Source organism: Petaurus breviceps, unplaced genomic scaffold (assembly GCF_028583685.1).
Source record: "Petaurus breviceps papuanus isolate PSGF00001 unplaced genomic scaffold, PetGlider_PUasm1.0 90784, whole genome shotgun sequence".
NCBI classification, from domain to species: domain Eukaryota; kingdom Metazoa; phylum Chordata; class Mammalia; order Diprotodontia; family Petauridae; genus Petaurus; species Petaurus breviceps.
The window spans coordinates 621808-647731 of NW_027187345.1; positions in this window are offsets into that span (position 1 = coordinate 621808).

Here is a 25924-nt window from a genome sequence, read left to right on the forward strand (position 1 = left end):
TACTACTACTACTACTACTACTACTACTACTACTACTACTACTACTACTACCAGCCAACATTTATATAGCACTTATTATGTGCCAGGCATTGTTCCAAGCATTTTACAATTATTATTGCACTTGATCTCATGCTTGTAAGTATAAACAAATTATACCATGACACTTCCACAAAAGTTATCCTCATAATGGCCAACAAGTCAATAGATACGTATTAAGCACTATGCTAAGCCCTGGAGATACATAGAAAAGCAGCATAGTCCCAAATCTCAAGGAGCTAGCGCAGAGGAGCTATATACAAGGGAGGAGACAATATACAAACTTCGATGTACAAATAAGATCAGTGATTTGGAAAATATAGCACTAACTGGAGACAACAGAGAGAAGGAACTAGTATTAAGGGGGATGCGGAAAGGCTTCTTACAGGAGGTGAACTTTTAGCTGTGACTTGCAGGAAGTCAGGAGGCAGAGATGGTGAGGGAGAGAATTCCAGGCAGTGGTGTGGAGATGGTCCTTTTTTCAAAGGCTTTTAGTAGCAGGTCCTGCCAAGCTGGAAAGGTTTGGGGCATGTACCTGATAAGCCTGATCTGAATCTTATCCCAGGACTGGCCTAGATAAGTAGATAGATGCTCACCGCCAGAATGTTTAATTATTTTTGGTCATGGCCATGCATTAAATCATCCGCTGGGACAGAGAGATATTGTCATCTTCATCAGTGAAGAGAAAATGTATGTGGATGGAATCAGAGATTTTTGAAGTTTTAGGGTGAGTTAAACTCACCAATGTGATCAATGTATAGGAGAGGCTCAGATTAACTAGTATGAAAGCTTCAAGAAGAGAGAGATCATTTGTAGCTTGACACATTAGGGAAGTTAGAAAAGAGAAGGCAGTACCTGGACTAGAAAACAGAATGATGAGAGAGCCATTCCAGTGAATAGGGACAGCCTAAGTGAAGACATGAAAGGTGACAAAGGCAGGCTAAGAAGTGGGCAATGGGGAAGAGTCGGGTTTAACTGAAACTTAGAATATACAATGTGACAAATCTGGAAAGTTTATTGTAGCTGGATTATGGCACTAGAGGACCTGGGTTCAAATATCACCTCCGCTATTTACTGTCTGTTTGACCTTGGCAATTTAACTTCTCTGGGACTCATTTTCTTGTTCCATAAAACAATGGAGTTTGACCAGATTCTATGATCCTAAGATTACTTTTGTAGTGAGAGACACTAGTGGCAAAAGAGACCTGTTAGGTCTAGGTTAAAGGTGATGAGGTAATGAACTAGGGTCATTGTGATGGGTTTGGGAAAATGGAAGAGATGTTATGGAAGCAGAATTGACAAGACTTGGCCACTGATTGGATGGGAGGAAATGATACAAGTTAAAGGGTGTGCTTCGGTGTTGTAGAGCCTGAGTGATTTGGAACACAGGGTTCAGTACATGATGATTATTTAATAAATACCTGTTTGATTTTTGTCTAGTCATATGATAGGTATAAATAGCCTTGAGATGTCCTACCAATTGTGGAATAAAGTGGAGAGTTAGCCTCTCTGAGGTGTCAAAGGGGTCTCTATCTCAACAGGAGATGGATCATCTCTGCAGAAAGGGACATGACCCAGAACAGAGCTAGGAGAAGACTGAGTTTAGGATGGAGTAGTATTCCTTTATTCTTCATGTCACCCCTTGGCTATGTTTCTTTGTGCAAAAAATCTGTACATTGAGATACCTGGAGTTTGATAAAGGCAGCTGTTTGGAACTTGTTAGAGATATTAGGCTAGCTGCCCAATTGTCAATGAGGTCTCTCTTTTTAAAATTATCTGGTATCTATTTTTGTGTGAAAATGTCATATTCTCTACCCTCTTCTCCCCCCCAATCCCTGCAACTCTATAATTTCAATTCCTTTAAAGTCTCAACCATTGGAAAAAAACCAAAACAAACCAAAAACTTTGTCTTTGAATCTCTGGTGCCTTTCACATAGTAGGCACTTAACAAATGTTTCCTGAATTGAATTTTGTCTGAGTTCTGGGCAGTGCAGGAAGAGAACATCTTTGTTGCTCAGGCAATATTTTGTAATTGATTGGTTAATTGAACAGAAGGGAGCTGGACCAAGAAAGACTCCTTAGAACCTTACCACAAACCTGCTTTGAGAGTTGGAAAAGAAAGTGAGTGACTCTTTTAGTTATTTATTCATCCTTTTACATACCAGTCAGATCTCCTCTTCTTCCTATTCAAGTTGAGAATGATACAGAGAACACTACTGGCAGATATCTCTTGAAATGGAAATTAAAACCAGTGGATTTGCTGTAGTTATCTACTGCTGCTGAACTCAGAAGGACTTGTATTTGAGTCTGGATTCTTTTACTTTCTAATAGTGTAGCCCTGGGCAGTTTACTTAGCTTCTACGAATTTCAGTTTCCTCATCTGCAACTTGGCGATATTAGCTGTCAAAATGATCTTCCTAAAGAATAGGTATGACCATGTCACCCTCCTCTCACTCTTCCCTAACTCAACAAACTCCAGTGGTTGCCAGTCACCCCCAGGATCAAATATAAAACCCTGTTTGGCATTCAAAGCCTTTCATGACCTTCCTCCCTCCTTACTTTTCCAATCTTCCTATACCTCACTCTCTCCTTCTCTCACTCTCTTTTCCCCTTCCTCTCCCTCTCCTCCATCTTCTCCTTTTCCTTCTCCTCTTTCCTCCTTCCCACCCTCCCCAATACTCTTCCATCCACTTACATTGGCTCTTTTGCTGTTCCTCGAATAAGAAGACACTCCAATCTCCCAAGTCCAGGAATTGTTTTTTTTAAAGCAATCGGTGTTAAGTAACTTGCTCAAGGTTACATGGCCAGTTATTTCTGGGTGTGGGGCTGAGTATCTGAGCTCAGATTTGATCCCCAGGTCATCCCGACACTGGAGCCGATGCTCTTACTCGCTGAGTCACCTGGCTGCCCCTAGTCCAGGAATTTTCATTGGCTGCCCACTAACCCTAGAATGTTCTTCCTGCTCATCTCCACCTCCTCACTCCTGGCTTCCTTCAACTCCTAGCTAAAAAAAATTACCCTTTCTACAGGATGCCTTTCCAAATACCCTCAATGCTAGTGCCTTTGCTGTTGATCATCTCCATTTAACCTATGGATATTATTTGTATGTAATTGTTTGTGTGCTCTCTCCCATTTTAGCCTGTGTGAGAGCAGGAATTATTTTTTTTCCTTTGTGCTCGGCATTCTGCTTGGCCCATAGTAGGCACTTAATAATAACTGACTGACTGACACTACTTGCCTGATGCAACTGTTGGGAGAATTGAAAGAAATAACAAATGTGAAAGTGTTTTTATAAATGACAAAGTACAATAGTAATAATAAGTAACAAGGCATTCCTATCATTCTTATTAATTGGTTTCTGATTAGATCTAGAATGTTTTGACTTGTATTGTTCAAACATTCTGGCCTCCTTTTCTTTGGTTGCTTTCTTAGAGGATGTTTCCTCTCCATGGCCAGCCTTGAAACTGTGTCACAGGAATTCAGAATTTCTTTTGAAGCTGACTTGTCTCTCACATGGGATTAAAACCCCATGGCTTTGCCTCTGTATATGAAGTGAATTGAGGCAATTATCCTGATGATGAAGATCAAAAACACTTTCACCTGAAAAACCTAGATAACTGAGACAAAAGGGTCTATTCTGGGCTTGATTCATCTGTTCTCTCTTTCCCTTGGCATGTGCAGACACAGTCTTACTCAGTCAGAGGTCTGGGAAGGCTGTACACTGGAGCACTTTGGGTAAATCTGAATCGCCCCAGAGTAGGAGACAGCATCCACGTGCTTGCTACCCAAGGGGAAATAAACATGTATTAGTTAACTGTAGCCCAATTCTTTTCATTTCTCCTTTAAAACAATAACACCATAAAAATATACTAAAACAAAAAATGTTAATCCATTTCTCCCGAATTCCTGGAACTCTTACATTAAAAAAAAAAAAGCAACACAGGGTTTAGCTTATATATCCATTTTTATGGAGACAAATCTGTTGAAGAATTAAAAAGCAAAATTTGCTTTGCTCTATAAACAAGACAGGGAGGGTGGTGGTGGCGGTGGTGGTGGTGGATGAAATTCTCTCATTTGCTAAATATACAGCTTCTTAGTTTGAGACATAAATAAGAACGTTTGCCTAAGTAGGTCAGATTTGAGCTTGGGCTTTTCAAAAAGACTTGAAAGCAGCACCGTGAATATCCACTTCAAAGCCAGGATCCATTTCTGTGCTCACATTTTGTTCCTGAGAAGTTTCCCATCTGTTCGAATGTCATGGTTGCACCACCGTGGCATGTCCTCAGTCTTTCTGACTGGCACCTCCTAGACTTTCCTTTCTCAGGAGGCAGGTAAAGGAGATAATTGGGAGACCTCCAGAGCCAATATGGAGAGGGTGAAGGAAGGGGGAGAATTCCACAGAAACAAATGGGAGGGGAAGAAGGATGTGTGTCCTCCCTCTTGGTGCGCCAACCTGTTTGATTGGTTGTGAGAAGTTGAAAGAGAGGAGCATGCATTTTGAAATGCTTCTCCTGGGGCTGAGCCTGAAATTAAAAAGTGATGTTGGGAGAGATTAGTGAAGTTCAGTTCACTCTCGTCTCGGCACAAGTACAGTTCTGAATTCGGGATTCTGACAGATTTAAACCCTTTTTTTCATCAGCGCTAGTACAACATGATCTGCCTGTCAGTTTCTCGGATGATGCCTTTCTGACTCCTTCCAGGAGCTCTGCAAGGGGAGGAAGCTTCCTCACTAATGTGTCACTCAACCCACCCACCCAGACACCCACTGCTTGTTTGAAGCTGGCAAAAAAAAAAAAGAAAATCTTGATTTTTATATAGATCCGAGAAATTGCCTCCCCTCCTCTTCCACCCCCAACACAAATGATATATAGGATGTGATATGACTATCTAGTTATTTTTAAAAATCTGAGGACTTGGGTGATATAGGTTATAAATGAACTTTCCGTTATTTTCTCAAGATACAGTGCTAACCAATAAAAGTGAATGTAGCTTTTCTTTCCCCATATTAACTGGAATCAGTAGACTGCTGATGGTGCTTTTAGAAGCACATATAAGAATCATTTCACTCTGCCCCTTGAAATGAAACCATGGCTGGTGTGAAACTATTTTCTGTAATAGCAATACTACCCAATTCACTCCCAACTCTTGCTCGGATTGCAACCAATATATCTCGAGGTAGTGTCCAAATCATCCAGGTGGCTCAGTACAAAGCTCTTTAAGAATGAAGACACCTGCAAGGAATTTTGGGACAATATCACGGAAACCCTCTTAGTACAGAGTATCTGAGCAACAAATGCCAGTGCCAACAGTGAGTGGCTTTATACCAGGCAGCCTAGTTGCCTCTCTAGGTACCATTAGTGGTTTTCACCAGATATGGCTTAGGAAGAAGATAATTATAGCAAAGTAAGTAATGTATTGTCAATGAGGCCCAGTTCCTGGTGTAATGGAAAGATGAATGAACTAAGAAAAGCCTTTACTAACCATTTTCTATGAACAAAGCATTGTGCTAAGTGCTAGGGATACAGAGAGAAAAGCAACATAGGGTTGTTCTCCAGAAGTTCCCCTTCAATAAGATCTGATAACAGATACAGGGGACTTTAGCTGCAAGTCAGATGGAAAAGCCCTATGGTCCTTAGGATGCAGAGGCAAAGCCAATGCTGTTTCTAGGTTGCCTAGACTAACCATCATGAGATCTGTGCATTAGTGCTTCCTTGGCTACTGAGTGACCTTGGTCAAATCAGTTTGCTGGTGTGTGTAGCCCATGTCCTGCTCTATAAAATGAGGTGGTTGGAATGGATTATTTTTCACAGTTTTCACCTAGCTCTTAGGTTCAATGATTCTATGCCTTCTGATCCTGACCTAAGGGGAACTTAGATAGCATGTATGACCAATGAAAGCTAGTAAGGCTTAAGAGATAGAGAGCAATGAACACTGTCATTTAATTTGGTGGCGTGTGGAAACCTGACTTTCTTTTCAAAGATATTAATACAATCTCCTTGCCAGGAAATGTTTTGCTTGAATTATCTGGATGATTGTTTTAAGCCTTTTGCTTTGAATGAGGAGGATGTGGAGAATGAAAGGAAGGTTAGGAAAGGAATATAGAAGGAGAGTAAACTGCTGTTTATGCAACACTGAAGTTTGCAAAACATCTTATGTACAGATCTCATACTGACCTGTAAGATAGGAACAACAGATATTTTTTATGACCATTTTGCTGAGGAAAAGACTGAAACAGAGAGTTTGAGTGACTCTCCCTGGGGTTACACAGCTTGTGAGTTCTCTGAGGCAGGATCGGACCCTGGTTAATTAGTGGATTTGTCATTAACTAGCTGTTTGACCTTGCTCAAGACACCTCAGGGGCCCAGTTTTTTCATCTATAAAATGAGAGGTTGGGTTATATGGTGTCTAAGTCTCTCTCTGAGTGCTCAGACTTCATGTTTCTAATTATCCACAATCAGGTTTGCTGTCCAGACTCGCTGGACACTTGTTAATTCTGCATTTCACCAGGTGCTGTGTCTACTTGATCCAATATTGTGCCCAGAGGCATCCAGTTGGCAACTGAGATTCTGGTGACACAGAAAGATGCTGAATAGTGAAGAGTTGCTCTCTGTGCCCAGCTGTGATATGTTACATAAAAGGCCCCTCATTTTCTTTGCCTTGTCTGCGTCTCTGGCAGACACAGGAAATATGGGAAAGATGTTTGCTGATCTTGAGCACTCTTGCTCTAAATGCGTAGTGTACAGTAAGTACAGCCCTGTTGATTGTACATCAATTTGATGGACTAACTATAGAACAGTAATTAAACCAAAGAGAACATTCTGGAGCACTTATTGCCACTTGCTGTCTGTTTAATCCCCAAGAGTCCTGCAATAAATAGAACTATAAGTTTAATTAATATCTACTGGTCTGACTGTTCATTTAGGAGAGGCCATGCTAGACCAGTGATCAGGCTTTCAAAGAGAACATACTGTGAGTAATGTGGCACACATTTATAGAATCTATGTTTTAATACACAGATTATGACAGCATTCTATGCTTAAATGCCTTAAACAAATGCCATTTGGTCATCACTTATCATCATTGGCTCTAATTTCACGTGCAAATGTTCCCTTCTTAACTTAACTGTGAGCCCCATGAGGGTAAAGACTATGTGTTAGTCTCCTTCATATCCTTCCCATTGCTATTAGCACTTCTCATTTCAATTCCACAAAGACCTTACTGTGTGTGAGGTACTGTGATGGGGCAAATGATTTATCATTGATTCATTACCTGCCACATCATTTTGGGCACATTTGAGGTTTCTTGAATTTGCTGGCAATTCCCTCCTGACTCTTGCCTTTATCACTTTAATTCTGATCTCATGGTAGCATCCCAGTTATAGGTGACTCTACGTAAAGCTCTTTAAAAATGAAGGTGCCTATGAAGAATTCCATGACGTCATTATGACAGGGAGACATGAATACCCAGTTTACATCATTGTGTCTGTTCATTGCTACTGCTTTTTTTTGGGGGGGGGTTAGGGGGAATTTGGAAATTTACACAAATAAAACTAATTGGTCAATCATGCTCAAAGCAATAGACTTGTATTTGACTTGCTTTAACTCACACACGGGAGGTGCTTAGCTTGAGACATCTGCAGGAGGTGGGGTGTGTCTGTGGGGGAAAAAGGGAAGGAATCATAGCAAAGAGACAATTGGATCTCTGGAAGGGCAGGATAAAGCCTGAACTTAGCCACTTACTCCTTTGGTGAGGTGATCTTTAGACCACAGAAAATGGGAGGAAGGGAATCAATGAGCCAGTGAATGGTTTCCTTTGGCCCTGGAAGTCGGGCTATGCCGGGCTTTCAAGCATACTTTGTAGTTCAGTATAAGCACATGACAGTAGTTCCACATGATAAAGCTCCTTCCCAGTGTGAAAGTAGGAAAGGTGTTTTGTTTGTTTGTTTTTACAGGAAAGAATGGAACCTCACTGAGACAGGTCTGATTGACTTCTTGCCTCTGATGTCACAGTGTACTAATTATCTTGGAAGCAGAAAGGAATGGGTAGGATTATTTTTTTTTTCTAGAAATAAGGCAGGGTGAAGGAACCAGCTAAGAAGAAAGGGTTGTATTCCAAGGAGACACAAGCAGTTACAAGAAAAGATAGGCCTGGAAAATCAAAGTTGTTTTTTTTTTTTTTTCTGGACTACCATAATGATAAAAGGAAGCATTTTCAAGCCTTCATAGTTCTCTGGTTACATTTGCAAACAAGGGCAACAATACTCATATCAAATTTTTTTAAAGATGCCCAACAAAATCAGTAGAGTTTAAAAATACACACATGCATATATTATAATCAGTATAATATATATCACAATACAGATAATTTTTTTGGTAGGAAAAATCATTGGGACCTGTGTTTTTCATCCCTTTCTTTCCTACCCCCCACTGTTTTGGTATTCAGCGATTACTTGTCTATTGACTAGTTGGCGTCCACAGATATTCAGTAGTGTTGTCAGACACCCACAGTCAAGGGCATACACACACATACATTACTGTTTCTCTTTCACTGTCCTCTCCTTCAGCTTCCACCTTTATCTTAGACCTTTGGCCTGAGGCTGCAGTTCACTTTGGGAGACATTCCTGTGTTCATAGATTTAGAAGGGACTGGAAGGGCCTTTTGAAATCATCAAGTTCAACACCCTTATTTTACAGATGAGGAAACTCGCAGTCAAATGTTTAAGTGACTTATCCAGGCTCACATAGTTCATAGGTGGATTTGAATCTAGTTTTTCCTGTCTTAGTCCAGCCTTCTGTCCATTACACTACTTAGCTGCTTGCATGTTGTTGATGATTGTGGAGTTCATTCACTTATTGACCACACATGGGAGGGTGCTTAATTTGAGACATCTAAGGAGGTAGGGAGTGTCTGTGGGGGAACAAGAGAAGGAATCATAGCAAAGAGACAATTGGATAGAGTTGGAGAGGATTTTAGAGATTGTGTAGTCCAACTTCATCAGTTTATAGAAGATGCAACCTGAAGAGGTTTAAGTTGCTTGCCCAAGGTCACAGTTATAATAATAAGAATACCTCGCGTTTATACAGTGCCTCAAAGGTTTTTTTAATTTAAATGTTTTATAGAACAAAATCCCCTTTTCTTCTCTACTTCTCTCTCCTATTAAAAAAAAAAAGAAAAACAAAATCCTTATTAACAAATTTCCCATTACTCTGAGTTCAGCCTCTTTCCATGTGGTCAACATGCTTTGCCATGAGCACTCTGGCTCAAAGTTTTTTGTTTTTTTACAAAGTTCTTTCCCCTACAATATTTTTTTTGAGGTAGTAAGTAGAAGGATTATCATGTCCATTTTGTGGATGGGACAGTTTGCTCATGCTTACATGGCCAGTAAGTAGCAGAGATGAGATTTGAATTTAAAATATTGTTTTTTTTTTACAGTATCTACTTTTTATTTTTAAATAATATTTTATTTTTCCCAACTATATGTAAAACATTTTTTAACATTCATTTAAAATATTTTTGAGTTCTAAATTCCATCCCTCCCTCCCCTTCTCCTGTCCCTGAGACAGTAAGCAATTTGATATGTTATATATGTTATTTGTGCAAAATGGATGTCCATATTAGTCATATCATGAAAGAAGACCCAGACCAACCCCCACCCCCTGAAAAAAAATAAAGTGAAAAATAATATGCATCAGTTGCATTCAGGCTCCATCAGTTCTTTCTCTAGAGGTGGGTAACATTTTTTCATCATGAGTCTTTCGGAATTGTCTTGGATCATTGTATTGCTGAGAATATCTAAGTCATTCACAGTTGATCATCATGCAGTATTGCTGTAACTGTGTACAGTGTTCTCCTGGTTCTTCTCAGTTCACCTTGCCTCAGTTTGTATAAGTCTTTATAGGTTTCTCTGAAATCATTCTGCTTGTCATTTCTTATAGCACAATAATATTCCATTGCAGTCAGTTGCAACAGATTGTTCAGCCATTTCCCAATTCGTGGACATCAAATTTAGGATTTTCAACCAACTTTAGTATGCTTTCCACAATAACAACAACAGCAACAATAATAATAATTTTAAAAATTGATGTAGCCTTTCAAGAGTTTGCAAAATGCTTTACACACCTTATTTCATTCAAGCCTCACAACAACTCTATGAGCTATTATTATTTCCATTTTATAGATGAGAAAAATGAGTTTCAAAGGACCAAAGTGACCATAAAACTAATAAGGTGGAATTTGAGCATAGATCTTCCTGATTTTGAGTCCAATAATCTACTGTGCATTAAAGATACTGCCTGCTACCCCTACCAATTCACCTACAATCCACTAGCTACAAAGTTGGGACTTTAGAGGTATGTGGTTTGTTGACATGTTAGCTCTTTTCTACTAATTGTGAAAGCATCATGTCCAGGTTGGGGAATATGTAGCTCTGTTCACTTTCTGTTGATGGTAGCAAGCATCTTGACTTATTAGAAGTAAGGTTTCTATAAATAAATAAAAATATACATTTTGTATAAAGTACTCATATTTCCCTCAATCAACAATAGCGATGCTATGGTGTGAAAAGTAAAAAAAATTCCTGTTGATTGGTTCATGGGGACAATGGGGAAGACATCTAAAATTGAGACTATCCCAGAAAATTCAGGATATATGGTTAGCATAATTATAGCTCATGCATATGACTATGTAGTTCAAAGCCTCATGCAGAAATATGTTCAGAAGCATTTTTTTTCTTCGTCTTCAAAGGACTTATAGCAGAAATGGGACTTAGAGCTCATCTGTTCTTCTGCTCTGTAACCTACCTCTATGTAAGGATAAGGAAGCTGATTCAGAACAGTTATGTGCTTTATCAAAGTCACACAGAGCTGGGAGATGAATCCAGCTTCCCTGGCTGCAGAACCTGGGCGCTTTCCACTCTATCATTAGAGCCTTTCCTATAGCAGTTTAACAGGTAGTCCTGGCTCATATCTGAGGGCTTAGCCTAGGGCTGAGCCCTGATTCTATGCCAGAGAAACCAAGGAAAACATTCTGGCTTTCTGCCTGGAAGATCAAAAGGCAATTGAAACTGAATCACAGAAGTGTGATTATATAATATGAAAGAGGAAAGGGGAAAAGAAGGGGGGTTGATAGGTTGCATTTAAATAAAAAAAGAAAGAAAACCAAACCAAACCACACCAAATCATAAAAACCCAGAGAGAAGAGGAAAAAAGCCAAGAAGGGTAAGGGGAAAGAATGCTGTCAGAACTTCAAGACAGCGAATCAATACTCCCAAGGTATACATGCAAATACCTACTGTGTAGACATTAAAATTGGTGGTATTTAATATCCCAGTCTTTAGTGAAGTCAGGCTTGCTTTTTTATTCTGGAATGATACAAAAGATTACTAAAGCTAGAGAAGGGAAGCAAATCCAGGGCTTGTGTCTGGATTAAAAAGCATGTGGTATTTAATGGGAACAAAGAGGAGGACTGGAGAAAACTTCTTACCAAAGAGCATTCAGCAGTATCCAGTGTTTCCATCATCATGAATTCCTCAAGGCCTTGGGACTAAATAAGAGTTATACAGTCACAAGCATCGAAAAAAAAAATGTTCCTGTGGATTTATTTACATTCAGCCTCCCGAGAACATTTCCATAAGACCTAAGAAAACAGTTGAAATTGAAACTGGTTGTTGGAAGATGTTTGTTAAACCTGGCTCTCCAAAAATGAACTGGTATAATGACAAGCTATATTGATCCACACATTCCTTCTCCGATCTGGCTTGTACAGTAACCAAGTGTAGCCTCTAATCAGGCTCCTGGCAAAGGAATGACAATAAAAGTGAAGAGTACAAAGAGTTAAAATGAACAAAAAAAATCTTTATTTGGATGAGAAGAAATGTATAGAGATGCTCTCATAGTAAGTGTATGTCTTAAAATGATAACTTCATGTAATTATTTTTGCTTGTAAACATATAAATATAAGAAATTAAGATGTGTGTATATATGTATATGTGTGTATGTATACACATACATATATATACATATACACACATGCACATGTATTTGTGTGTGTGCATCTATGTATGTCATATCAGCTTTGTTGGAGTTTTGTTGTCCCTTCTGGGGATTTCTTGACAAAGATACTGAGTGGTTTGCCACTTTCTTCTCTCAACTCATCTTACAGTGTTACTGTTCAGTTGTGTCCAACTCTTTGTGCCCACATTTGGAATTTTCTTGACAAAGATACTGAAGTGGTTTTCCATTTCTTTCTCCAGCTCATTTGACAAATGAGGAAACTGAGGAAAACAGGGTTAAGTGACTTGCCCAGGGCCACACAGCTAATAAGGGTCTGAGGTTGGATTTGAATTCAAGTCTTCCTGACTCCAGGTCTGGCACTCTATCCACTGAGCCACTGCAGTGGCAACCACACTAGCATACCCAGGATGGCTGCTAGCACAGGTTCTTAGATCTGCTTTACTAGGAGAGATACCTGTTCAAGGGGTCAACAATCTTTTTTAAATACATTCATTAGTTCAGGGGAAAAATAAGCACCCTGAACTTCAGAGGAAATCCAAACAAAGAAAATAAAGAAAATACAAGCAGAATTATAAAGACCAACAGACAGGGCTTCTAACTGTCTGAGAAATTAGCACAGCTCAACAGACAGCTCTAACTGTCTGACCAAGACAACACATACATAGTTACCAGAGAGAGAAGCACCAATGTCTGAGTTTTTCAAAGCCAGAGGGCTCCTTAATGGCTACCTAGAGTCTGATCTGGTCAAATCATAAGAACACTCTTCCAATGAGTGAGCCCCAAAGCAAAATGCTAACCTCAGAGTGTGTGTGTGTGTGTGTGTGTGTGTGTGTGTATACACATATATGCCCTTTTTAGAGCCAGAGGGCATCACAACCCTCATGACTCAGTGCCTAATTAGAAATTAACAAAAGGTATGAAAGCCTTCCTACAAGCAAGCCTCCCCTAAGCAAGCTTCCTTTAATGGACTCCATTAATGAGACTTATTAATGAGTAGGGAAGATCTTATATCCCATTAACATTACAGACACCTAGCTGCGCCACTTGAATTTAGAGGGAAACAAATTAGAAGACATTGTCAGCCTTTGAAATCTTTCAGCAATATAGACATGATTACATTTAGGACTATCTCCAGAATAATCAGTTAAAATAGAAATGGTGCATAGTAGGTTAAGGAGAGCTCCTTCCTCCTCTCCCCTTGCTTTGCTCACCTTATCTCCCCATATGAGTGTACTAAGATTCCTTTCTCTCATTTGGTACTTCTTGTGGACCTTATTCTAGGTACAAAATTCCTAGTTACTGCTTTGCCCAGAGTGGTTAAAAGGCTTGTCTAAATCCACCTATTTCTCTGAATACAGATGAGATTATGGATGCTGACTCCAAGCAATTTAGAATAAAACACTATGTCGCAACAGATGACCTAAGAGGTCAGAGATTCTAGTGTATGAAGGCAATTAAACACTGACTTTCTCCTCCAAACTAATAAGCACTTTCACTATATAATAACAACAGCTAACATTTATACCCTACTTTAAGGTTTACACAGCACTTTATAAATTTTGTTTATAGCACTTTATTTAATTTTATTTAAGCCCTTTATTGTCTTATTCTATTTTAACAATCCCAAGAGCTATTATTATAGCCTTGTTGCAGATAAGGAAACTGAGGCAGATAAGTTAAAGTGACTTGCCGAGGGTTACGCCGCTACTAAGAGTGAGGTAGGATTTGAACTCAGGCCTCCCCACACCAAGACCTATACTCTAACCATTGTGCAACGTAGCTGCCTCAAACTAGGATTTTCCTTAATAAGGATTATATTTATTGAGAAATGAATAGGGTCCACTGTATTAAATGATATCAGTCAATGAATAAGCATTTATTAAATGCCTACAGAATGTAGGATAGCTTAAGTGACATAATTTTTCTAGGTTATCTGTTTTAAACTTTGTAGTTGTTTGTATCCAAATACCATATTGCTCTGGAGTGGCCACGGGGTACAGTGAAAAGAGTACTAGGCCTGAAGTCAGAAAAGCTTATCTTCCTGAGTTCAAATTTGGTCTCAGACACCCACTTGCTATGTGATCTTAGACAAGTCACTTAACCCTGTTTGCCTCAGTTTCCTTATCTCTAAAATGACCTGGAGAAGGAAATGGCTACCCACTCCAGTATCTTTGCCAAGAAAACCCAATTGGGGTTACAAAGAATTAGATATGACTGAACAGCCACACTGTATTGCTCTGAATATGATCTGTATTCTGTTTACCTCCTCACCTACCCTGCTTTCTACTCAGAATCTGGCTTATGTAGAGTTTGAGTGAAATCATAATTAATGTGTGCTTCCAGTGTTTTCCCCCTTTTTGGGAAGATCCCATTTTATAGACATGATCTGCATTTGTCTCAAAAGACTATGGCTATCAGTATAATTAGATGATAGCAAGGTCAGCTTGGTTATTTGGCTTTTTTTGGAACCCACCAACCATATAATCAATTTTGAAGGAAGTAAAAAATATCTTGCTACTGTTTTTGCCATGCCATTCCACTCTGCCATAATGTTAAATTGTACATGTTTTGTCCCTTGACAGAATATTAATACGGTGACAGCAGGAACTATTTAATTTTGTCCTTGTGTCCCCAGTGCCAAGCACAATGACTGATGTGTAATAAATATTTAATAAATGTTTGGTGATTAATTAGTTGATTTTTTTGGTGTTGTCTGAGTCTATACATATAATTAAAGGAGAAAAGTGAGGTAATAATCCAAATAATTCCAGCAAATAAAAAGTTTTCTTTGCCTCATTTATCTGTAAAGGTTTTAGGGAGGAGAGGTAGTGATCCTAAGAGGTAATTTCTTTAATTCATTCTCTCATCTAGTAGATAGAGCCATACCTGTAAATATTATTGCTCATATCCTTAGGCACTTGTTTATTTCTTGACAGAATGTTTCTTTGCAATTTTAAGGTAGAAATGTTACCTCCTACTCCCCCCTTGCAATTAAATGATAAGAACTTAAGCTGAATGATACTCATTTTATTCCATAAATAGGATTCCTATTAAAAAACAACACTTTCAAAGAAATACAACCTGATTTCAAACATTTCACCCACAGGGACTCATACTAGAAAACTAATATAACACCTAAAAATGTAAATCCTACAGATCAGGAAAAAGGCCTATTGTTTTTTTTCTTTTTTCCCTTCTTCCTTCCTTTGTGGGAGGTGTTAGAGTTACAAAGGAATTTAAGCTCTAACTAGAAAGGCCTAGGGTAGAAATCTTTGTACAACAGATAAAAATGAGGTTGGAGTAAATCTACTGCCACCTACCTTTAGCAAGATTTAGATACCTTGGAGAGGATCCAAAAGAGGATAGTGAAAATGATTAAAGGTTTGGGAAATAAACCTTCTGAGCAAACGCTAAAGGAATTTGGAGTTATATAGCTTGGAAGAGAGGATGTTGAAAGTAGAATTAATAATTGTCTTCAGGTATATGAAGGGACAAAAGGTGGGTGTTGGAGAGTAGCTATTTTTGGTGTCCACTGAGGGTAACACAAGATGGACTTTGGGCTTAAACTCTGGCAGAAAGATTTAGGTTCGATATTATAACTTTCTGCCTTCCTTGGATTCTTGCCATGAATGAGACCCACTCACACAGAATTCAGAGTAAGGCAGGTCCATCCTGACACCTCCATGAGAGGGTTTATTACTGGTGGGACCCAAGGGATTATAATTCCATTTCACCTATAACATGGTCCTGCAGCAAGGACCCACAGGGGACTGTCACGCATAGATCCTGAGGTGTGAACAATAGATGACATTGTCAGAGAAAGTCCAGGCAGACCTTGCAATAATACATTGTATTTTGCACGCTTTTACCTTCTTATCTTTTACCTCTCTGTACCCTTGTAACAGTCCTATGAGGTAGGTAGAATGGGCTGCATTAGTCTTAAAAAATCTCTAGAGAAAGAGGCTATTCTTACCTCACAAGGTTGTTAAAAGGGTCAAATGAGGTGGAAAGATGTAGAAATACTTTGGTGGTAAAGCCTTGAATTGTTGTATTATTGTTATGCCTACATTATAATCACAATGAGGAAAATGAGAAGATTGACATACTTGAATTACTATGGAGTTACAACTTCTTTTTCCAAGACTTGGAAATGTTACGGAAACATTATCTTAATGGTATTTTTCCATTTGAAAGGCATTAAGCCTATCAATAAAAAAACCACATTATAGCACCTGGATGCCTCTCTTTGCTTAGGCATACCTCAGTCTGGCATGGAAGACTTTATTCATAAAATATTATGTGTTTGCTATGCAATGAGGAAACAGAAGGAACCAAGGGTATTAATGGATCTGTTGATGAATGAGACCACCTGTATGATAGCATGCTATGGAGAAGTGATGAAGACTCTAGTAAAACTTTTGCAATTGTTCTTGTCTTTTAAGACTTAGTCCAACTGTCACTTCTTTCATGAAGCCTTTCCTGATTTCTGACAGCCAGAAGTGACGTCTCTTTTCTCTGCAGAGTGACTGTACGATAGTAAGGAAGTATGGTTCTGAAGTCAGGAGACCCGTGTTTTGCTCTGACTTTGAGTAGCGGTGTGATCATAGGTAAAACGCTTTAAAAACATGAATCCATTTTATTTTCATATCTGTATTCTTTCCTTCCTCCCTCCTCCTCCCTTCCCCCACTTGTGAAAATAAGATAAACAAAACCCCTCCTGTGAACATTTATAGTCAAATAAATTCCTACATTGGCTACGTCCAAAAGGAAAGTATATCTCAATCTGCCTCAAGTCCCCCTCCTTTCTATTAGGAGGTGGGTTGTTGTTGTTCGGTCATGTTCGACTCTTAACAACCCCATTTTTGGGGATTTTTTGGGCAAAGATACTGGATTCTTTTGCCATTTCCTTCTCCAGCTCATTTTATGGATGAGAAAACTGAGGCAAACCAGGTTAAGTGACTTGCTCAGGGTCACACAGCTTGTGAGTGTCTGAGGTCTGATTTGAATGCATGAAAATTAGTCTTCCTGATGACAGGTCTGGCTCTCTACCCACCATGCCACCCAGCTGCCCTAGGAGATAGAGAGTATGCTTCATCTTGAGTTGTGGTTGGTCATTGTGTTGTTCAGAGTTCTTAAGTCTTTAAGAACTACTTGTCTCTAGAGCATTATGGTTATTGTAAAAATTGTGCTGGTTTTGCTCTATTGACTCTGCATCAGTTCACCCAAGTCTACCTGGGCAAGTCACTTAATGTGTCTGAGCTTCATGTCTTTTCCTTCCTTAAGTAGAGATAGTTAAACTTGTACTACAAACCCTGCAGATTTATTATAAAGGAAACACTTAAAGTGACAAAGAAACTAAAGTATTTTTGGACCTCTCCTATACTTATTACACTCTACTCTGTATTATAATTGTATACACATATTCCTTATCTTTGTACTGGCTTGTAAGTTCCTCTGGAGTAGACACCATATCTTTTCTTATCTTCTCCAATGCTTTATACATGATATAGACTGTACCAAGAACCTTACATCTAATAGCTTGAACCCACCTTAGGCTTTTGGGACATCCTGTTATGTGCTTAATTTAATGTTTGTTGAGATGCACAATGGCAATTGAAAAATAAATAAATTAAAAGAAAGAGCAGGGGGATGGCTAGGTGCCTCAGTGAGTAGAGCATTGACCCTGGAGTCAGGAGGACCTGAGTTCAAATCCAGCCACAGATACTTAACACTTACTAGCTGTGTGACCTTGAGCAAGTCACTTGACCCCATTTGCCCTGCTTTTCCTCTCCAAAAAAAAAAACCCCAAACCAAAGCCAAAGAAAGAGCAGGATAAGGGCCTATGTTGCACAATGGGATTTGGAAGAGCAGCCAGTCATCTGCAAAGCCTTCCCATCTTCCATCATAATTTCCCTCACATTTATTCCCTTCTCTCTACTCACATGGCCTCTTCTCAAGTTTAGGCCCTCATTCCCTCCTAAGTGGACCATTGCAATAACTTCCAAGTTAGTCTATTTCCAATCTCTTGCCTATCTAAGCCATCTTCAATGAAGCCACCAAATTGATAGTCATAAAACTCAGATCTGACCATGTCACTTTGCTACTTAAAGTTCGTCAATGACTCCCTCTCTATTGCCTCTAGAATAAAACACACAGTCCTTAGTTTGGTGTTTAGAGGCCTCTACAATTTGGTTCTCATCTGCCTTTCCAGGCTTAGTTAGTTTTATTTATGCACTCTCTGTTCTAGTCAGACTAGCCTGCTAACTGAACATTTGATCTCCAACATTTGTGACTTTGCAGAAGTGGTCTCCAAAGTATTGAAATGCATGTTCTCCTTCCCTTAGCCTCATAGCATCTCTAGATCAAAGCAGAGCTCAGGTAATACCACTTCCCTGAGGTTTTTCCTGTTTCTTGGTTATTTGTACTCTCACCTAGATGAAACTACTTTGTACCACTTTATTTTAAAATACTTTATATATAGTATAATAGTATAAATAACTAATACAAGCATTGAATCTGAAATAAAATTATATATATATTAAGCAATTAAGGTTAAGTAACTTGCTCAAGGTTACACAGCCAGTTATTTCTGGGTGTGGTGCTGAGTATCTGAGTCCGGATTTGATCCCCAGGTCATCCCGACACTGGAGCCGGTGCTCTTACTTGCTGTGCTACCTGGCAGCCCCAATAAAATAATATATTAAATAAATCCCATTTGGCTTTTGAAGCCCTTTGTCATCTAGCCCCTTCCTGCCTTTCCAATTTTCTTACACTTTACTCTCCTCCATTTATTTTATTATCCAGCAATACTTCCACCTTGCTGTCCTTGTACTCCATCATCTCCTTCAGACATGGAATGTTCTCCCTCCTGCCCTTTACTTCCTGGCTACTCTGACTTACAATCAATCCTGCAATGTGCCAGGCACTGGGCTAAGCATAGGAAACTGTTGTTTACTCATTTCAGTCATTTCTGACTCCTGGTGACCCCATTTGGGATTTTCTTGGCAAAGATACTGGAGTGGTTTACAGATCATTTTACAGATGAGGGAAACTGAGGCATACTGACTGAAGTGACTTGCCTAGGGTCACACAGCTAGTAAGTGTCTGAGGGCAGAAATGAACTCATGAAGATGAATCTTCTTGATTCCAGGCCCAGGACTCTCTCCACTGTACCACCTAACTCCACCTAGAATTGGAGATACAATTAATAAAAAGGATTGTCCCTACCCTGAACAAGCATACGATCAAAAGGGGGAGATAAGGAGAAAGCATGTCTGGGGAAAGGGGTTTGGTTTGGTTTCTTTTAAGACTTAGCTCAAATTCTACTTTCTGCAAATCTTTCTTTGTACACTCTCTTTTTCTATCCCCCATTGCTAGAGCCTTTCCTCTGGGACTACCTCCCCATTTACATTGTATACATCTTATTTGCATGTTTTTCCCTTACTGGAATGTGAACTCTTTGATGGCAGGGGCAATATTTTGGTGTCTTTATAAACCTAGCATTTGACTTATAGCAAATGCTTTGTTGATTGATTTGTTCTTTGATCCTTTATAGTTTAGAGAGGGGAAGGCAGTGCAATTGGGGTTAAGTGACTTGCCCAAGGTCACACAGCTAGTAAGTGTTAAGTGTCTGAGGCCAGATTTGAACTCAGGTCCTCCTGACTCCAGGGCTGGTGCTCTATTCACTGCACCACCTAGCCAGATCCTGTATATTTTGTATTGACTTGTATACATGTTGTATTGTTCCTCTCAATCTCTATCTGATCCTATCCTATTTTATTCTCTCTCTCTCTCTCTCTGTCTCTCTCTCACTCACACACAACACACACTCATACAACATTCTCTCTATTTCTCTCTCATGCACACCAATGTTCATGATGCCCCCCAGTTGCCCTCTAAAATATAATATCATTGCAAATGTAGAAACATCTTATTTAAATAAATATGGTCAATTTTTAATTACACATGGCTACTCATGACCATGTAAGCCAGCAGTTTTCACTTTCTCTCTCTCCTGCCCTTATACCACAATTGCATTACAGACAGGTGGAATTTTCTCTCCATTCCTAGATGCTCATAGGAGTGCTGAGAGACAGCTTGGTAGTAGAGTCCATAGAGATCTGGCCTCAAAGACAAGATCTGGGCTCAAATGGGTCTCTGACAGGTACTGACTGTGTGACCCTAAGCAAATCACTTAACCTCTTAGAGCTCCAGGCAAATCTCCAAATCTAGAAATTGCAGAGCAGTTATAGATCTGCCCTGGTAGAGGGAGTTTCCTCACTGGGAGTTCCCTAGGCCAATAAAACCACAGGTCTCATCTCCCCAAAAGTAGAAGTGCTAATGAGGAGTGAAATGGGCAAAATGCAGGTAAGCACAGGGAATAGAAGCCAAGGCTCTGGATAATTTCTGCCTGTAGCCAACTACTATAGAAGATCTCCTATTAGGAAAATATTTTGCCTCCATGGCAAATTTTTCTATCCCAGTGTGTTTCCTCTCCCTGAACCCTTCAAGGCTGAGGCCTGTCTCAAAGGGCCCCATGAGGCATAAGCCCTTTGGCTTTCAGATCAAGGCTTTATGCAGATCTAGAACTGTGGGCAGTTTTCCTGTTTTTGTCCATTCTTTTCTAAATCGACTCTGTTTGCTTGTTAGATAAGACTTATTTGAACTGTGTCCCACACAGGAGGCATGCTCTAAGGCAGGTAGAAGAACTCAGCTTGATTATATATTTCAAATACTTTCCTGGGACTTCTTGGCTGGAAATCTTCCTTGTTTTGACAGAACATAATGGCTTATAGTGAGATGTGAACTTTTTAAAGATAGGTAGGGACTAGGGAGGGATGGCAATATGTTTCAGTGGAGAGAAGGCTGATTTTTGAATCAGAGGACCTTAGTTTAAATCCTAGTTTTTTCATTTACTACTTGTGTGACCTGTACCATGTATTTTGGAGAAATCTAACAATATAAATACTTATTTTGCATGATTCAGTGGCAGCATATCCAATACAAATGCTACCATTCCATAAAAATTGACAGAGGCAATTAAGTTCTCTGAACCTCAGTTTCCTAATCTGTAACTAGGTGGCTTCTGAGGTTCTTTCCAGTTTTAAATTCTTGATTCTTATATCTTATTTTTAGAATCAACCTTAGAACTAGAAGAGTCTAATCCAGGTTCTCTGCCTGTTACTCCCTATGCCCAACAAATGATCATCCAGCTTCCACTTGAAAATCTCTCATGATGGGAAACTTGTCACCTTGAGAAGGAACCTAGCCCAAGATTGGGAAGCTCTAATTATTAATTCTACCACTTCTTCCTTCTGATGGGTTGGAACCTGTCTCCTTGCAAAAATTCTACTCACTGATCCTGGTTCTGCCCTGTGGTGAGAGTATTGGTGGTGTGGTCTGCTCCTTCCTTTCCAACATTAGGTAGACAGTAATGTATCCCCAACTAACTCCTTATTTATGCCAACTGAAACAAATAGAAATGTTTGGATCTACATAACATTTTAGGCATATTACCACTGCCAACATTAGCTACCCAACTTTGGCTAGCTTTTCTGAAATGTCTGTCTGTAGCTAGTTTTGAAGTCACCACACAGTCATACCAATTGAATTGGACTAAATTAAAGCAGAAATTTTGTGCTTCCTTCTTTTATCGATTGCTATCTGTGGCTATTTATTCCTTCTTAAAAAAAGGAAAAAGCTGTTTTGCTATGTTGTAGACATTTCAAGCTACCTACCATACTAAAGAAAGTCTGAAGGGTTCTTTGATGGACTACTGGAAGAGGAACTGCTTTGTTAGCTTCCGTACTTAAATACAAAACGAACATGGCAAAAAGGGCTGGAAATGATGGGTAGATTACAAACAAACACCAGGTCCCTGCCATTTCTAATTAAGTATATTTGTGAACACATACTACTTTCAAATATCTGAGTAGGTCTTGAGGATAGGAAGCCAGTATAAACCTGACTTCTTAAAGGAGCCTATGAGGGTCCTGGGAGGAACAGGTAATTTTTCTGCCTCTTAAGTCACTGGTTCTGATTATTTTTCCTTGGAGGTGGGTGAGAGTAAGTATTGATTATTAGGTTGTCAGTTTCGACCCACCAAGGAAAATGAAAAAGGAAATGAAATAAATTGCAGATATTTAAAGCATAAGTGAATAATGGCAGTCAGTTGGTTTTATAACATGGTAGCATTTGAATTGGATATGTTGGCACTGAATCATACAAAATATGTATTTATGCATTAGATTTCTCCAAAATTCATGGTACAAGTTTTTAACAAGATGCAGGAAAAATAAACTGCAACCCTGATTTTTTTTTTATCCTTAGGTTGCTGGTGACAGTGATTCAGTATGGCCATGTACTCGATGTGATTCATGTAAAAGGTATATACAGTAAGTATTGAGTTTGAAAGGAGTCATCAACCATCTCTGGAAACACTGCTCTCTGAATGAACGAGATTCTCTGCGTGGCCGTCATCATCACCATCATCAACAATAAGCGTTTATTGAGCACCTCCTATGTGCTTAATTATTGTTTGGGGCATATTCACTCCACGACACCCATACATAAAGAGATTATGTTTGATTTATAAGCATGTTAAATATTCTAATTCAATTGTGGAAGATTTTTCTTACACTGTCCTTATGTACACAGTGTGATCTCAGCACACACATAGATTAAAGACTGTTTATATGCTTTTGTATGTGATTATGTATCATGTAGATGCAAAAATGTCATAATTTCCAAATGAGACATCTGGGGCTAGATTCACAGTCTATAGAGCCTCCCTGCTTCCTATGTAGTCCTTCTTTTGTGTGCTACCTGTCATTTTTTAAGGCTCTTCTTTTAAAGAGTTTACTCTTATAAGAAAATTCCTTCATAGCATTAAAAAGGATAAGAATTATATTTTATATTTGGTTTGAAGAGAAATCTACCCAAAGCTCTACATAAGATGGATATCTATCTATCTATCTATCTATCTATCTATCTATCTATCTATCTATCTATCTATCTATCTATCTATCTATCTATCTATCTATCTATCTAATCTATCTATCTATCCATCTATCCATCCATCTACCTATCCATCCATCCATCCATCCATCCATCCATCCATCCATCCATCCATCCATCCATCCATCCATCCATCCATCCATCTGTTTATATGTCTCTATGTATATATATATATATATGTATGTGTCTATCTATATATTTATATGTCTATGTGTATATATATTATATATATGTATATGTCTGTCTATCCATCTGTCTATCTATAGCTTGGTTTTTCTTATGATAATAGCAAGCATTCTTCATCCTCTTGGTTTTTTCTGGGCGGCTGGTTAACCCAACTCTTTGGAGTAATTATGGATCTCATTTAGGAGGCTAAGCAATATTCTTGCACTTGGTGCAATTATCCAATGCTGTCTGCAAACACAAACATCTGGAAAACCTTACTATCCATAAGAGATCTTAATTTGGCTTGTGCCCAGTACTGGATCGCCTTCATGAGAGGGGAAGATGCCATTGGTAAGGGTATATTGTTTTGATATTAATGATTTGAGGGTGGTCGAACAAGATTATCCCTTCTACATTTTTCAATAAATCTCATTTATTTTTTATATAAGTGTGGGCGACGCCTTGTTGGAGCAGAGTCATCAAGGTACCGTTATGTTTTATTAAATTAAATGACTCTTTATAGTTAACAGGCACTAACTGCAATAGGATCTTGTACATTTTTCATCTTCCAGTCAGCTGTGGATTGGTAAAAATGTGGGGTGGTGCTTGCAAAAGCCAGCCTGTTCTTTTCAAATATCCTCAACAAAGATTCCCCCAAATTTTGTAAAGATGGGATAATAACAAATAAAAATAATTAGTATATATATATATATATATATATATATATAGGTGTGTGTGTATAGCACTTACTATAAGCCAAGCACTGTGCTAAGTGCTTTACAATTATTATCTCATTTGAATCTGACAACTCTAAGAGGAAGGTGTTATTATTTTAAAAAAATTGTTTTTTTTTTTTGCTTTTTGCCCCAATTTGGGCAATTGGGTTTAAGTGACTTGCCCAAGGTCATGTGGCTAGGTTTTTGTGTGTGTGTGTTAAGTGTCTGAGGCTGGATCCGAACCCAGGTCCTCCTGACTCCAGGGCCAGTTCTCTATTCACTGCACCACCTAGCTACCCCTGGAAGGTGCTATTATTACCCCCCTACCCACTTTACAATTGATGAAACTGAGGCAGAGATTAGGTGACTTTTCTAGGGTCACATAGCAAGTAAGTGTCTGAGGCAGGATTTGAACTTAGGTGTTTTTGACTCTGTTGCTCTATCTACTGCCCTACCTAGCTGCCCCTAATAATAATAAGCATATTGGTCAGCACTTACTGACATTCTCTCAGTCACCTTTTGGGTAGTAATGTGGCTGAGTTCCTTCCTGATTCCTCTCTCCTTCATCCTTTGGTATCCTTATCTCTTTCACATACTTTAAGAATTAATCCTTCAATGACACCAACATTCTGTAGTCTCCAGCACACATCTCCTCTCTGTGTACTTGTCCTAATATAGTTTGCTTCTGCTGTCTTCATTTTCTGCTTTCTGCTTCCTTGAGAATCACGACTGGATTGTCATGTTCAAGTTCAAACGTGGCGAGAGATCATACTGCCCTTGATGGTGAAAAAGGTTTGTTGTAAAAATCCTAATGGATAGTTTCCATCTTTCATCTATTGTCCTTCTGATTTCATCATTAAGTGATCTCAGGATGATTTTGCTTATCTGGATGTCTCACCAAGGTTTCTTTGAATTATTTTTCCCTCCTATGCTTCTTGTTGCTTTATGAATTTATATTCTACACTAGGGCTGTTCTCGCTTGTCATAGCTCTGTGCTTGGCAAGTAAATTGTGTTTACTGATTGAGACAGATTTTAGATTCTTTTGGTATCCTTTGCTATGGTCATTGATTTATGTCAGTTAAACCTATGTTAAACTGTTAAAATTGGTGTTGATGTCCTTTCTTCCATCCACTTCCCTTTTTTGGGGTATATCATTAACTTGTTTAAATAGGTTGTAACAGAGTTGCTTTAATTTCAATCCTTCTCTTTTCCCATCCCTTTTATTCTTTCTTTTAGCTTTGTATCAATTTTGATCTTTGCTCTCAGAAATCACTGGTCCATCTCTACATAGATAACTGATTCAGGAATTCTTCTAAATAATTAATGAGTAATTTCTTGTTTATTAAAATATAGCCATTTCAGCTTTTTTTGTGATGTCACATAGAGAAGAGGTAAAAAGGGAACTCACTGAAAGGATAAGGAAGAGAATGATAGAAGTTATGAAATCAATCACCCCAGCAATCACGTTGACCATATTAATGAGGGTGACCATAATGAGGTTACATTGAAATGAAAGAGCAGAAGGACATTGGATACATATGAATTCTTATTTCAATGCCTCAAAAGATGTACAATGATGCTGGTTCAAAACCTAGCTCACTCTACTAATGTATGTTGTAACTTTAACCAGTTGGCCAATTTTTTCTTATTGAACTGAACTTTCCAAACTGAAATAGGCTGGTCCTTAGACAAATAGGTACAACATAATGGATAAACATTTATTGGGAATTTTTTTTCTCTAATGGAATAACAGGATTTAAAATAGAAAAAGAGTCTTGGAGATCATACAGTCCAGGGGTGGGGAATCTGGGGTCTTGAGGTCCTGTGTGACCCTCAAACTCTTCGAGCCCTTTGACTGAATACAAACTTCACAGAACAAAGCCCCTTAAAGGAGGCCACATGTGGCCTTGAGGCTGCAGGTTCCCCATCCCTGATTTAGTCTAATCCTATCATTTTACAGTTTAGGAAATTGAGACCCA